We start from the raw sequence: 16,639 nt of genomic DNA, 5'->3' as shown, positions 1-16,639 counted from the left end.
GTTGGCCTTATCAGGGCTGCCCAAATCCAGATCACCATTAAGATGTGGACCGGCACTGGCCACAGTATGCCAGAAACCAGTCTGCGCAAACAAGCGAAGCCCCATCCGCAAGGATGCAGGCAGCACACGAAACCACGCCCCCTCTAATCGGGAAAACCTCTCTCCCCAGAACCTGTCCTGGTGCCCAAAAGGTTAGGGCCTGCTGCTGTAGGCCACTAGATTAACCAAATTCTTCCATGCCTTAATAGTTGAAAGAAAACAAATAAGAGGTTTAGAGACTGGCTGCCCCTCTTCCCCCCAACCCTGGGATGTTTGATTCTTCTACAAAAATAGGTGTTATATGTAAATATTATTTGTTCCCAAGGTCCAAAGATTTTCTTAGTTCCAAAGTGGCTGCTATGAAAACAGTGGAGTTACCTCACCAATCTGGGGGAAGGGAGGGGTCTTTTCACTAGCCTTGCGGATTGCAAACCCTGTCTGCAGCTTCAAGCACCCAGCAGGGTCCTTTTGGGCCACAGAAACCTCAGAAATTCTCTAACTAAACAAATAGCTGGGTTTTTTTTAAAAAAAAACCTGCCCTTTTAGCCCAGAGGTGGTAAATTGCTCAGTCTGCCTGTTCAATTTGCCTGCCTTTTGAATAGCTCATCATTTCCTCTGAATTTCTGAAAATAGCAAAAGAAAAAAAAAAGTACAGTTGGTTTTTCAGCTGAGTTGTATTCCCTCCTACTCACAAAACAAACATTTCCCTGCCTTTGCACCTTGTAGAGTTCTCTCATTCGTCCTGCAGGACTAAGGGTGAGAAAGCATGTGAAGGTTAAATATGAAAGGGATTGTTTTGTACTTTTAAACGCATTTTCATGTGATGGCATAATAAAAGTCTCCCCCTAAATATGCAGCCCAGTGAAACAGCTGCCCCTACTCCTGAAAGGAGAAAAATGTATTTTAAAGAAAAGAGATTGCAGGGTTGATTTTAAGGTTTATAGTATTCATCCAGCCACTGATGACTTGTGCAGATATTTTTTTGTGATTCATACACTCTATATTTTATGTTCGGGTAAAAATCACATAAAAAGGGGGATACATTAATTGCAGGCTGGAATTTCATGACTGTACTATCATGTTTTTTCAACCTTGGCAACTTTAAGATGTGTGGACTTCAACTCCCAAAATTCCCCAGGCAGCATGCCTAGAATTCAATTCCCAGTATTCCCCAATATGCATGGACCAATTCCCAGAATTTCCCAACTATTATGCTTGCAGGGAAATTATGAACATTGAAGTCCACATATCTGAAAATCACTAAAGTGGAAAGACTACTGTTCCAAACCATCTTTGCAATGGTTTATTGAACAAATTACAAATAGTATTCATCCATTACAGAGAGCCCTAAAATATAATTTATCATAGCAAGTTCATAGAAACATAGTAAGCTAAAAGTCTAGCAAACTACTGTATAGAGCAGGGGTCGGCAACCTTAAACACTCAAAGAACCAATAAGGTCCTAACCGGAAGCCCCACGTTCAATTCTGGAGCTGACCGGAAGTCTGGTTTCCCCACCATAGAGTCTCCTGCCAGTGCAGCGTACATTTTCCTCTACCTGTCCTAACTGAAAGCCCTATCAATTGTGGAGCTGACTGGAAAACCCACCCCTTGCCATAGAATCTCTTCCTGGCACACCCTGCTTCCCCCCCCCCCAAATCAGGAAGCTCCTCTCAAAATTGTAGTGCCGACTGGCAAAAGGGAGCCGCAGCAGAGGGATGAAAGAGCCACATGTGGCTCCGGAGCTGCGGATTGCTTAGCCCTGGTATAGATAAGGAAAGAAAAGAATTTGGATTACTTTATCCAGTTATTCAATAGAATACTTGGCAACATGTTAATAACAAAAACCTACATTGTAAGCCATCTAGAATCCCTTGAAGCATGTAGCATATAGATTTTAGTAAGTTAATTAATTGTAATTAATTAGATTAAAGGGACAGCATGAAAGTCAGGTCTCTAGTGATTAAAAAAAACCATGATCAGTGAAGTCATTAGAGCTGGGAGCAAAAGTTCATTTGGATAGCATAAAAAGGAAATAAATATAAATGGACTTTTCCTGTTTCGGAATTAAATCTGTGCAGAATATTCTCTATTGCTTGGTTGGTCCATCAGGCTGATTGATTTGATTTATATCACATCTTTATTATTTTTACAAATAACTCAAGGTTGCAAAATATATCAAACATACCTTTCCCCACAGTAACAACCCTGCGAGATGGGCCAAGAGAGGGGAACTGGTTCAAAGTCACCTCAATTGGTTTCACAGCTAAGGCAGAACTATACCTCACAGTCTCCTGGTTTATAGCCTGGTGCCTGAATCACTAGATCAAATCTATTGGCTTACTAGCCGATAAACCAGCATTGCCTGGGTATTTATTTATATTGGGAAAATGTCTGGACCAAAGGTAATTTCTAATGTTGGATCTTCCCCCTTACTAGAGGGAGCCCCCTTGTGGAGTACTGTGAAGCCATTACCATAGCAATTCCACTGCACTGTACAATAGAAGCCAGAATGGCAGTGTGGCACAACAGGCTGTAACTTAACAGAACAAACACCCCAAGGGGTTTTAGGGCTGTCTTACCCCCACAATATTTTTTTCCCCAGAGGATAAGTCATCCATGTACCAAGTTTGGTTGAAATTGCTTGAGGCATTCCAGAGTTATGCTGGAACACACACACACACACACACACACACACACACACACACACACACTAACGTTAACTGCTATTCTGTCTACCTGATATGGGCTATCTGTATAATAAGTATATATGTACAGTATGCCCTTATCATCAGTATGCCCTTATCATCAGTATATGCTACATTGAAATACGTTTCTGTGTGCACACACTCACATATTTTCAGAGAGATTGTCCTAACCCAGAGATGGTGAAGGCTCACTGATTTTGATTTTTCTTAACCACCATGTCCCAGATCTTAACTAGGTTGCCTGGAGAACAGAAAGCATCAATGAGATTTGCGGGAAAGGAGAAGAGGAAAAGAAAAAGAAGGTGTAACAAGCCAGCTTTAGCTGTTGGAAAATCAAATTCTTTAAGGAAGCTGATTCATCATAAAGAGGGAGGAAGCTTCAGTTAAGACTTGGAAAATGTATTTTCTGCTTGAGTATTATTTTGAACTCAAAGTAGTTATTAATTCCAATTCATCACTGTCATACTTTCATTTGAAACTAGAGAAATTGAATGAGCAGCTCTACTTGCAAACAGTAAAAATGCCTTGCAAACTTCTTCATCAGTAATAGGTAGTTGGCTTATAACCATTCATTCAGTAGCTGTTCAGAGTTAAAACAGCACTGAAAAAAAGGGATTTATGACCAGGCTTCACACTTACGATCATCACAGCACACCAAAGATTATATGATCCAAATTCAAGCACTTGGCATGTATTTATGTCAGTTGCAGCATCCCAGAATCATGCGATCATCCTTTGCAACCTTCCCAGCCAATTTTTGAAAAGCAAAGTCAATGGGAGAAGCCAGATTTGCTTAAAGATATGGGATTTACTTAAAAACTACAGTGATTCACTGAACAACCATGGCAAAAAAGTTATAAAATCAAACTGATTTAAAGTTGTTTACCTTATCCTATGAATTAATACAATTGTTCCTTGACTTTAAAGAATTTTTAATTGGATATCAAGATTATTGCTTTACAGCTGTTTCTGAAACCCTTAAAATAGATTGCTCTTTTAAAACTCCTAAAAGTTATTTTAGTTGTTTTTATTATTTTATTCTAACTTACTGGGGGTTCCCTAAGCGACATTTGGAAATATGGGTTGTAAAATATCCAAAATAGAATCCATAAAAGGCACAGAAATCAGGGAAATGATCATATCATTATAAATCTTACTGTGATGTCTACCAGGAGGAGGAAAAGATGCTTTATAATGTCAGAAATACTTATTGTGTACTCTTTAATCACTCTCTATTCATATTTTCTTAATTCATATAGAGCAGAGATGGGCAATTACAGCAACTTTACAACCTGTGGACTTCAACTCCCAGAATCCCTGAGCCAGTTGGCTCAGAAATTCTGGGAGTTGAAGTCCATAGGTCATAAACTGACTACATTCAATGTTGAGTTAGAATCAATCATCTTGAAAACAGGCTGTTCCAATATTCTGGAAATGTACCCTTTGGGAACAGTCAAAATAGATCCTCGCCATCCAAAATAATCATTTTGACCTTGAAATAAGGTATTTTAAGCATGAAACATTTCAAATTCTTAACATTCTCTGTACCCTTTTCAGAAGTGTGATCAGTGTTCTTCAACAGGGATTTTGCACAATTATGCTGAATGAAGGATTACTTGTTCTAACATAATCTCTGAACAGATAATTCCATAGTGTCTTGCAAATACATCTGATGAATAAGCTACTATTCTCCTTCTTTTCTCCACTTCCCCTTCCCATGCTGCTTCTGGTTCATTCTATGTGTTGTACAAGTATTTTAATCTGCTTAACAACCACATAATTCACTTAACAACTGCAGTGATTTGCTTAACTATTGCAAGAAAGGTTTCAAAATGGGGCAAAACTCATTTAATAAATTGCCTTGCTTAGCAATGGAATTTTTTTTTTTGCTCAATTATGGTCGTAAGTCAAGGACCACTTGTACTTAATTAAATACAGAAAACTAATTGAGCCACTATGGCTTGAAACCATGGCTTATGGCCTACATAATGTGAATTCAGCACTTTGTTCAAGAAACTATGGTTAAACTATGGAATAGCACAACTTGGGGAACCAATCTCTATCTCTTCTTGCTGATAAATTGCAAAAATAAAAGCATTAAAAGCATTTTTTTTTCAGAAATAGACCTAAATAAATTTAAGATTTTCTGAGAACAATTTCTCCCTGCTAATGTGTTAACAATCTGATTCAGGAAGGGCAGATGTCAGAGTTTCCCATGATGCTGGCTTTGCATGAACACACAAGAGCTAAACAAGGTTCCATCTGGTTAATAGTTGGGGATGATCAGGAGTTCCCAGAACTAATGATAGTGCTTTCTCCCCCCTCCCCAAGTAGGTATCATTGCAGTTAATATTCAACAATTTAGCTAAGATTCCTGCTTTACTTGAATTTTTGATGATTTCCAAATGTTAGAATTATAATTTCCACTGCTGTAGATATATTTGCTAATTTAGACATAGAGACAGAATTCAGATCCACAGGACTGCTTGGGGGAAGTAAATAATCATCCACCCTCTTTCCGATTGCTATACTATTCCATTATGAAAGCAACTTCTAAATTTCAGGATTTGTACATGTAGATACACATAAATAGTGATTTGTTGGTCAGGCTTAAGCCTAATCTATTCAGAAATAAAACAAAGTCAATGGATAGTATTACTAGAGGATGGAAACATCAGAGACCCTGAAAAACTGAGAGTTTGAAAGAGGAGAAAAAACTTGAATTCAAGAACCAGTAAGTTTTCAATTTGGCTAGAAGGGAGAAATGGCTTCATAGTAGATTTGAAGTTTTTTATTGTTGGAATTTGAACTATCACAATTTAAATCATGAGATAAGAACTGGAGTGGAAACTTAACCTTTGCAAAACCATAATTGTGGCATATGATACCTTCACAAATGGTGGGAAAAGTACCTTTTATGACTGTTTGGGAATTAAGATTGGTGTGGGTGATTGCATTTAAATGGGAATTCCTTCAGCCTTTAACCTGCCAAGCTTATAAAAAATTGATTTTTCTATTTTTTTTTAAATAGATGTGCAGGTGGTCCTCAAAATATGACTATAATTGGAACCAGAATTTCCATTGCTAAGCAAGGCAATTGCTAAATGAGTTTTATTATCTTTTTTTGCCACAGTTGTTAAGTGAATCCCGCTTACTGATTGGCTTTGCTTGTCAGAAGCTGGGTGGGAAGGTTGAAAATGGCAATCATGTGACCCAGAAGTGGGTTGCTCCCGGTTTGGCTCAGATTGGCTGAACCAGTAGTGGCGGCAGTGGGAGCCTCAGTTCACCTGCCCGGATGCTTCTGCGCATGCACGAGCATGAGTGAACCAGTAGCGCTGGATTTTGAAACCCACCTCTGATGTGACCGTTCTGTAGCATGCTGGAACCGTCATAAATACATACTGGTTGCCAAGCGCCTGAACTTTAATCATGTGACCATGGGGATGCTGCAGCGGTTGTAAGTTACAGGACGGGTCATAAGTTTTTTTTCCCAGTGCCATTATAACTTTAAGGGGTTGTTAAATTAATTGTTGTAAATCAAGGATTATCTGTAAGAGAAAGCTTGGTTGCCCATTCAAAGTTATGATGCCCCATGGGTGTAGTTGCAACAGTGAAGCAAACTATATCATTAGTGCATTCTTGTCACGATGATTCATGATGTCATTTTTGTCTACTGTGTACAGATATCAACATAGCAAGGACACATTTTAAGCAGGATGTTGGAAACGGCTGTCTTTTCTGTTTTGGGCTAAGTTCAATTTTTAGTTAGTGGGTTTTTTTTCTGAATAAAAAGGACAACTATTAGTATTGCTTTATTCAATGTTTTGGCCATGATTTCTCTCAAAACGCTTGAATAATTGTACGCTATGCAGGCTGCCTAGCTGTGACAAGGTTCTTGGGCTTCTACCTAGCCTGATTAATATATAACCGCTGGATTTAGTCAAAACATTTGCTTTTTTTATCTCCTGGCTTGAGAATGTGCAAGTGTTGAAATGAAAATTGTGTTTTTGGGACAGCAACGTTTCCAGTCCTTGGAAACCAAAACGTTGAATAAAGCAATACCAATAGATTAGACCATTGCTTTTGCAATTATATGAAAGCAATATAAATTGAGTGTTCCTGTCTCTGTTTTGAGATTATGTTGAATCTCTGGTGCTCAATAGATGAACAAATAGTTGTTGGTTTACAATTGATCATTTAGTGACTGTTTAAAGTTACGACTGACCACCCAAGGAATACCTACAACTCTGTTTCAAAGGTCTGATGGCTGCCCCATCATATGATTGCATTTGAGGGCTTAGCAACCAGCCCATGTATACAGCTGTTCACAGCATTTTGCAGTCATATTAATGCAATTTACAACACTTTTAGACAGAAAGTGGTTTTTCTCTTTCTGGCAAAAAAAACATTAATGGATTGTTTAACAACTATCATGTTTGCTTAGCCACCACTGTGTTTGTTTAATGACCACCAGAAAGAAAGTTGCAGAATTGGGCATGGTCACGTGATATGCTTAATGACTGGCACAACTGGGCTCAATTAGGGTCATGATTGTTGTAAGTTGAGGATCTCATTCACTCCGATGTCTCTTTTCGTGGCCATTCTTGCACAACTAGATGTTTCTGAAATTTCGAGAGCATGACATGGGCACTCTCAGAAAATGGAGATTGTGGCCAAATCTCAGTATGTCTGTTTGAAACTCATGAGGTTGCTCGCCATTACTTCTGTGTCTTGTTTTTTTCCCCTGGGTAGATGGGCTCATTTCTAAATCAAGCCAATCTTACCTCCATTGTTTCAGTTGTTCGTTCTTAAGAAAATAATATAGAGACAACTCAGAGGCATTCTTGGAAATAAGAGTGAGTTCCCCTAAGTCAAGGTATACTAGCATTTTAAGAATTCTAGAAACTAAAGTTCAAAAGTTTTGTTGGGGAGCGAATAGAGCATTGTCTTTGTCATCCAATAGCAATGGCCAATATTCCTTACAGGGAGTAGGAATGGGACAATTTCATTCAGTTTGCCTTTGGATATAGGTTTACTAGACTGCATTTATAAAATTTAAAGGCAAACTTGTAATGTGGCTATATATTGTATGTAATATTATGTTTATTTATTTAATGCCACATACCTCACTGGTGTAAGGGACACAGTGGCTCAGGGGCTAATACACTGACCTTGTCAATCAGAAAGGTGGGCAGTTCAAATCCCTAGCGCTGCGTAACGGAGTGAGTTCCAGTTACTTGTCCCAGCTTCTGCCAACCTAGCAGTTCGAAAGCATGTAAAAATAAAAGTAGAAAAATAGAGGCCACCTTTGGTGGGAAGGTAACAGTGTTTTCTGTGCGCCTTCAGCATTTAGTCATGCCAGCCACATGACCACAGAGATGTCTTCGGCCACCGATGGCTCTTCGGCTTTGAAATGGAGATGAGCACCACTACTTAAGTGTCGGAAATGACTGGTACATATAGTATGTGCGAGGGGAACCTTTACTTTTTACTTGTGAAGCAATTATTTTGTTATTCACTTATTAGTTTTTAGCATGCTTTTATTTGGTTGACTAACAAATTTGATCAGAATCCTCCACATTTTATAACGCAATTTCCTGAATATTATGTATGGGGGAAACCCTCTAAACCCACAACCAGAAAGAATTATATCAGGAAAAACTGGTTGCAAAAAGACATTTCTTTTGTAATCTATCTTGGTATCTATATCTAAAAGATTTTTAGAATAAGGGTCTTGAGTTACTTCTAGATCAAGAGTTTAATTACTTTTGAGATAAAATCCAAAGTTTTGATATTGGTTTAATTACAGTTCACATTCCTATATTGCAACCACATTCTATTTTTTTAAAAATCTCATTCATATTACCTTAAGCAATCTTTGGCTGACACTAAGCTGTGGCTTTTTTCATCAGTATTCTGACTGAAAGTAACAGTTTCTATTAACTTTGCCCCCACACAAAAAAACCCACTGCTCTAAAAGTAAGTGCTAGTGAAATACAGATTTGAACTATTTTTGTTCTAAATGTATTATAAATGCTGTGCTTTCCTTTTATAAAATAGAATTTTCCATGACTAATGAAGTTCATAGAATGTCACAATATATTAATAGGTCTAAGAAGAATATTGTGACATAATAGAATTGCAAATACAGTATCAGATTCTGAAAATGCGACCATACTACAGAATATTTTTATTTGTGTATTTTTGGTGAATATTTAATATTCATTCTTATTAGTATTGCAATAATGAGAGACTATTTTTTTTTTGTCTTACATCTTCACATTCTGGATTGCTTTTTGTTCTAAACCAGTGTTTTTCAACGTTGGTACAGGTTGTCCTCGACTTACAACCATAATTAACCTCAAAATTTATATTTTTTAAACAAGACAATTAAGTGAATTTTGCCATTCTATGATTATTTTGCCATTGTTGTTAAGTGAATCCCTGCAGTTGTTAAATTATTAACACAATTGTTAAGTGACCTTGACTTCCCAATTGACTTTGTTTCTTAGAAGTTGCAAAAGGTGACCCAAGGACAATTTAACTGTCATATATTAAGCTGCAATAGCACTTAGACTTATATACCACTTCACAGTGCTTTACAGCCCTTTCTAAGCGGTTTACAGTCAGCACATCGACCCCAACAATCTGAGTCCTCGTTTTACTGACCTCAGAAGGACGGAAAGGCTGAGTCAACTTGGAGCTGGTCAGGATTGAACTCCTGGCAGTGGCTAGTTAGCCTGCAATGCTGCACTCTAACTACTGTGGACCACGGCTCCTACGTCATTTGCCAGGTGCCTGAATTTTGATCATGTGACTACAGGGATGCTATAATGGTTGTCTGAAAAACAGTTATAAGTTACTTTTCTCAGTGTCATTGTAACTTAGACTAGTCTCTAAATGAATGGTTGTAATGTATGGACTTCAACTCCTATAATTCTCCAATCAGCATACTAACTGGGAGATTCTGGGAGTTAAAGTCCACATATTTTAATTTTCCCAGGTTGAAAAACACTGTTCTGAACTATCTTTGCTATGGTTTATTGAACAAACCACAAGTAGTCCCCATCTACTAGTGAGCCATAAAATGACTTATAAACCATCAGGGCAAGTTCACATAAATATATTAAGCTGAAAGCCAACAAGGCACAGAGGTGAAAAGGAAAAAAAATGAATTACTTGAATAACATTCTTTGATAACATGTTAATAACAAAAATCCCACATTATAAGCCACCCAGAATCCCTTGAAGTATGCAACACATAGATTGTAGTTAATAATTCATGTAATTGGAATTAATTCAGCTAATGAGAGCAGCATGAAAATCATGTTTAGATACCAGTCAGCTCTCTGGTGCTTAAAAAAAAACAAAAACATGATCGATGGGGTCATTAGAGCGAAGAAGAAATAAGATGTATTTGAATAGCATTAAAAATGTAAATGGATGTTAATGGAGGACTTGTTTCAAAATTGCACACATACAGAATATTCAGAATATTCATATATGTTGTTCGGTAAGTTCATCAGGCTGAGGATGCATATGATCTAATGTCTTAAATGTAGCGATCCACTGCAGCCACCAGACATGACTAAACTTTTAAAGACAAGTTTTGCTTTTATTGGATTGTCTTTATCCATCTGATAGTGTTGGTAGGTCATGTAGCCCGTGCAAATGTTTGATTACATTACATTTTTCTTGGTTGAAATACAGTGCTTGGTGCTCTTTGAGCTTGGTTGTTTTCTTGCAGATTTTTCATTACTTAACTAGTAAGGCCATTGGTGGGGTTGCTCTCTGTTTAAGTACACGTGCAGGGGTAGGCAACTATGGCTCCTTTATGCTCTATGGACTCCAACTCCCAGAATTCCTGAGCCTGAGAATTGAAATCTACAGGTTGTAAAGAGGCCATAGCTGCCCACCCTTATTAGTGGCTTGCCTTGTCAGTGTTGGTGGGAATGTTGTTTTCTTCTTGGTAATTCCATGATTAGCCTATTATTTGCTGTTTGATTATTTAAGTTGACAGTTCCTTGATTGGGATACCGTTGCTAAGCCTTGGTTTCTTGGACTTAGCCACTGCTTGACATTTAAATGTTTTTCTAAAATGCAGGATAGACATCTAAGAGTTCTCACCATGAGGGAGATGTTTGTAAGAATTAAAAAAATAGGTACAAGATAATCTTCAACTTATGACTGATTGTTCAAAGTTATGATGAACGACCCCACAGCTACTTACAACCCAGATATAAAGTTTCTAGATTGGGCTATGTCCTCCCCCCGCCCCGCCACTCTTGGGGCCCATGATGGCTGCTCTATTCTCCTCCAGACATATGATCAGATTTTGGAACTTGGCAGTCAACCTACATTTACAGCTATAGCCACGTGATCACAATTTACCTCTTTTGCTGAAAATCAGTGCTTAATTTCTGGCAAAAGAATGCTCGCGTAGACAAGGGGTTTGGTTAATGACAGCAGCATTTGCCTAATGACTATAGCGATTTACTGAATGACTGCAGCAGAAAACATTGTAACATTGGGCGCAACCACATGGTGATACACTTAACAACCAGCATGATTTACAACTATAATTTCTGGCTCAATTATGGTCATAAATCGAAGACTACCTGTATTGTAACTAGTTTACATTCTAATTTTAAAAAAATTTGCCCTGGCTGCTTCCATTCTGTGAGCTCTGCCGCTGAGTGGTCCTTTAAAAACATCTTTCCTGTAGCCCAACAGGAGTTTGTTAGTGTCTGAGAATTGTGGAGCCCCTCTGTAAAAGGGGTGGCCAGATATGAAACAGTATCAGTATCTGGATGACTTGCAAGTCATCCACCATTTCTTTACCATTTGTTTAAAAATAGCAAGGAGCCCATGTCGTTTCAAACTCAACTTGGAACTGAGAATCTGGGAGAAAGCCAGGAGGGAGTTTTTTCATGTGAAATAATTAAAAACCTTAGCAATAAATTTCTGGTCTGTGCTAAACTGAGACCTGCCCAATTTTGTTCCTGGTGGTTCCAGCTGGTGGATCTTAAGATAGCTTAGGAAAAGCAAAGCCTGTATTGCAAGGTAGAAGGACAAACAACTGCAACCATTTGAAAATTGGTGCCAATAAATAAAAATGGCCAAATCGGCCAAAGAGCTCCTTCTTTAAGTTCCTTCTTCTATCCATGCAACCTTTCAGAATGGCAAGGCTGCATCTGAACACCCGTGCTTAAGTTCTGATAAGTGAAAATAAGTACATTTAATTAAGATTTTCATGTGTGTTTTAATTGGAGACTGGTTGAATTAAAGCAGTTGAAATCTCATGGGTAGGAATCCTTCAAGATTTGTATTCTTCGCATGGTGGCTCATTTGAAAGCACTATGTTCTGCATTCAAGGAGGTTGGTAAACTGCTATTGTGTCAGTTGCCACCCAGCATAGGAGCAAAGAGGAAACAGATTTTGAGTATACAAATGTTGCCACTGAGGTTCAGGGGCTTTAAGCCTTGCAAAAAAACAAACTTCCTTACAGTCCAACAGTAAGGAAAAATTAAAAAGAATCTGGCTAAATAATGTAATCACAGTGAATTAATATTGTTAAAAATGAACAAATTACACAGGTATAACTGGACAGTCACATTATCAATCCAGGATTAGTTTTTATTGTTGCAAAGCCATTATTGACAAATCAGGTTTATAATGTTATGAGAGTTACATACAGTGATTATTAGTTATCTGCATGAAGAAACTACAAAATAACATAAAGTGAATATAAATAGACTTCCCTTTGTTCTTGGGGAAAAAAAGATTGACCAGGCAATCATCTGATTTCTTGTATCTCTAAAGACATTTTGTTATGACCTGGAAAAAATCCACTTTCATGAATCAAAGTGCTAGAGGGGGTATGCAGCCTAATATTCTCCAGATGTTCTAGATTATAATTATAACTCCGATAATTCAATGCTGGCAGCACAATGGAACTAAAATATCAAGTATCGGAAGGAGACAGATTACTTCAAAGTAAATATTACTGAGTGGACTGGTGGTGCTGATGCTTAAATAAAGATTGCCATTGGTTGAGTAGGCTTTCATCGGGATTTGTTTATAGCTCTGATATTCTGCAAACTCAAGGCAGTGGCCACAACCTGTGCAATTGAAAGTCTGTCTCTTTTGGTGTTGATTCACTCACATGCCCACAGTGCCATTGCATCAACCTATTTTGATGGGAATCATTTTAGGATTGCATTTTCAAACATGACGGAGAGACTGATAATAAAAATAAGCAGGAGCAAAGAAACAATGACAGGAAAATAGAATCAGACACTCTTTTGCATATTAATCAAATAATAGGGAGGCATTTTAATAATGAAAAACTGTCAATGCATGAGTAATCTTTGACATGGCTACAATTGGGACAAGCTTCCATCACGAAGCGGTGCAGTCATTAAATGAGACACACATGAATTTACATCCTTCTTTTTCCATTCAGTCATTGTGAATCTGGCTTTTCCTATTCACTTTGCTTGTTGGAAGCCGCCTTGCAAAGTAGCAAATGGTGATCACAAGACCGAAGACACTGCAACCTTTGTAAATTCATATCGATTGCCAAGCATCTAAATTTTGATCGTGTGGTCAGAGGGATGCTGTAGGTTTTAAGAATGAAGACAGACTGACTGTAAGTCACTTTTTTCAGCATCATTGTAACTTCATTTCATTAAATAAATAATCATAAGGGCTACCTGTATAAAACTTAACTTTAAAACAAATGCTCTGAATTTCTTACAAGGAACATTTATTAGAATTACTGGTATGCAAAGAAAGATTTTTTTTTGATTCTTCAACAATTGTTCGGTTTTAATGGAATATATAAAGTAGAAGAAGTTAAAATTGAATAGGGGAAAATATTTATGGATAATCCGGAAATGGATGAGTTTTATATGATTCGGGAGGCTGATGAAAGTTTTAAATAAGGTTAAAATAAGATTAATTTCTTAATGATATCCATGATTTATTAATAATTTTGAGCAGTGCTTAAATATCTTAATGTGTTTTAGAATTAGTCATCAGTATTTTTAGGATATAAAAGTATTAAGTACTATTTTTTGAAATAAGTAAAACATTTTCAAAAATTGTGATAAGCCATAGGGTAATTTACTTAGCTTTAGCTTAGTAAATACACACATTGGGGTATTTTGTACAAATCTCAAGTGTGCTGGCTTAGTCAAGGCACAGCTTAGTGCAATGTTTTTCAACATTGGCAACTTTAAACCCTTGCTGGCTGGGAATTTCAGGCGCTGAAATCCACACATCTTAAAACTTGGCAAGGTTGAAAACCATAGCATAGTGAAATAACTGAATCCAGCCTTTGTGTGTATATTACCTATTAAGTCAAAAGGTGAAGTGGTAGATATAGTTCCAGTGACACGATATCAACATACAGATTATCTCTCTCTTTACAGATGCTAAAATTCTGGATAAGCATGCTTTGTATAAAATATCTATGTACTCCTAAAACTCTCATATTTGTAACCATTTAGTGGGTGAACTATTGCATCATAGGGCAAATTTTTTTGAACCACTTCAAACGGATTAATTTATTTTAAGTACCTTTTCTCAGTATTTTAGAGTAATGCCATTTTGAAGGAGTTGTGTAATCTTGTCAAGAAATATCTCTCTCAACAGGGCACAGGTTATCTATGTTTGGGGCATGTATTGAAATATAGCTAGTACTGTATTGAAAGAATGGCAAATTCAACTTGGATTAAATTTGGGCAGAATCTTAGATTTTAGCAAGTAAGTGTAGTAGCTCAGAAACACCACCATATTGGGCAGTTTCCTCAGAAATTGGTCAGCACTTAATTCCATTTTATATAAAACCCGATTTGAAAATACTGAAGCCTGAAAACATAGCATTAATAGATTTGTAAAAAGAATGGATGCAGCTTTTAGTTTTAAAGCAAATTATAAGATTTATTTATTTGAAATGAGATGTTCTGTTTTCTTTATATAACAAGTTTGTTTTTGTACAGATTTTCCTTAAGGCTAAGATCTTTTCTTTACCCATGTCAGTTCATTGACTATTCAGAATTGAATAATGTGTAAATAATATGCAGTATTTATAAACTGTAGATTTGAACAGATTGGGTGTAGTGGTTAAGATGTCTGTTTGGAAATAATGGGTTGTAATCCTGCCTTAGACTTGAAGCTGTCATCTGGTTTTTAAGCCAGTTCCTTTCTCTCAGCCATTGGGAAGAAATAGACAGGGACAAACTACTTTTAGAAAAATTCTGCCAAGGGAACTGTAGGGATTCTTAATTACTAAGTATCAAATTGCTGTGGTGTCTACCTTTAGAAGTCCTTTAGTGCTATTAGAGATACTTAGAATTTGGCAATGATTTGGCAGGAAGAAAAGGAAACAATGGATACCATAAACCCAGGTAGATAAAAGGCAACATATCTTTGTTGCATGAAAAATAAAAATTAATGAGTGGGTAGAAATACCTGGAAAGTATCCAATGTTGTTCAGTACCAGGTGAATCTAAAGTCAAGGATTGTTTTTAATGATGTGTCACTCACTCTGGGAACCTCAATCTGAAAAAAAGTAGATTTAAGTATTAAAAACTAAAATAAGTAATGTCTAGGAACTTAGTTTGGGTGCTTAAAAACAGATATATGTGGATGCTTTAAGAACCATTGAAAGATAAAATGTTATTATTCCTATTCAGTGAAAATGAGAAAGAAAGATGATTAAAGCAGTATGCTGCAGTTCTTTTCTTATTTGCAGGAATGACAGTTCTGGATTTCAAAAATCCAGACTGCAGGTTGGCATCGGTCATAAGGAAAAATAAAATTCTTTGCTGCCAACTAGGGCTGTATACTGTGCTGTCTTGGTTCGTAAGTTGTAAGTTGAGCTGTTGACATTGGGTTTCAGGTATTGTACAGATACATCCATTGAGGTTATCACTAAACCTGGGAGCTCAGGCACTTATAAAGCAACAGGTGCTATAGAAATGATGTATTTGTGTAAACAGCAGCAGCAAAGTAATACATAGGTCCCACATATCCTCTGCTATACTGTTAGGACAACTGACCAATCTGTTAAACCTGCTTGCACATCCTGGCCTGTAGGAATAAATGGAATTATTCTAGTAAAATTAAGGCCCCTTTCTATAAGACAGTTTTGCAACGTTGCAAACTCTTCCCTCCAGGCAGGTGAATGGACATAGACAATACCAACGTCAGCTGATGGGGAGGGGAAGCGGGGCGGGGGAGAAGAGAACGGGCAATGCCTGGGGCCTCTATTCCCATCCCAGCAAAGGTGAGTGTTTTAGGGGAGGACCTTCCGCCTGCTCTGAAAGCGAAGGCAAAACGGGGCTTTTAGCTGGCTTGGCTGGCTGGCATCAGGAAGCGTCCCCTCCCCTCCTTTGAAGGTGGTAGCTGCCCTCCCCCCTCCAAGGTGCAAACCAAGCGGGGCCCGGCTGGAATGTTCCACTCAGGAGGGGAGGGCGAGAAAGAGGAGGGGGGTGTCTGGAGGTGGAATTTCAAACGCACCAACGTTCTCTCGGGATCTGTTAAGCTCCAACCGCCGCTCCGCGGAGGGCACCTCCGATGTTGCGGGAGATGGAGACGCAGCCAGCCCGCCCGCCCAGGCCTGGCGGGAAGGCCGGGGGATGGAACCGGTGGGGGGAGGCGGGGAAGCCCGCCTGGCTCCCTCCCTCCCTCCGTGATGCCCGGGCTCCTCCCCTCGCCCATTCCCCTTCCTGGAGCGCCCGTCCATCGAGCCCTCGCCGCCGCCTCCTCGCCTCACCCCGCCTCGCGTGGGCTCCTGCCGGGAATGCCGCGGCGGGTCCGTTGAGTCCTGAGCCTGGATGCCGCTGATTCCGCCGTCTCTCTCTTGTGTCTCCCTCCCCGCCCTC

At 38.4% G+C, this 16,639-nt stretch overlaps 1 protein-coding gene and 1 long non-coding RNA gene across 11 annotated transcripts in view; one reads left to right on the top strand and one right to left on the bottom strand.

The window, feature by feature from the left end:
• Positions 1-16,639, top strand: part of PRKAG2 (protein kinase AMP-activated non-catalytic subunit gamma 2) — a 222,275-nt gene that overhangs the window by 155,241 nt on the left and 50,395 nt on the right. The gene's annotated exons all lie outside the window — the stretch shown is intronic.
• Positions 12,370-16,595, bottom strand: LOC106556965 (uncharacterized). The gene is made up of 3 exons (XR_001314070.2): positions 16,275-16,595; positions 15,225-15,314; positions 12,370-13,366 (listed from the first exon to the last, which is right to left on the bottom strand). It is a non-coding gene; the product is annotated as an uncharacterized LOC106556965 (long non-coding RNA).

Source organism: Thamnophis sirtalis, unplaced genomic scaffold (genome assembly GCF_051295495.1).
Source record: "Thamnophis sirtalis isolate CommonGarterSnake01/CBP01778 unplaced genomic scaffold, rThaSir2_p1.2 scaffold_4, whole genome shotgun sequence".
In the NCBI taxonomy this organism is placed as follows: Eukaryota; Metazoa; Chordata; class Lepidosauria; order Squamata; family Natricidae; genus Thamnophis; species Thamnophis sirtalis.
Note: the sequence above shows the minus strand (reverse complement) of the source record. Positions and strands in the feature narration are given on the sequence as shown.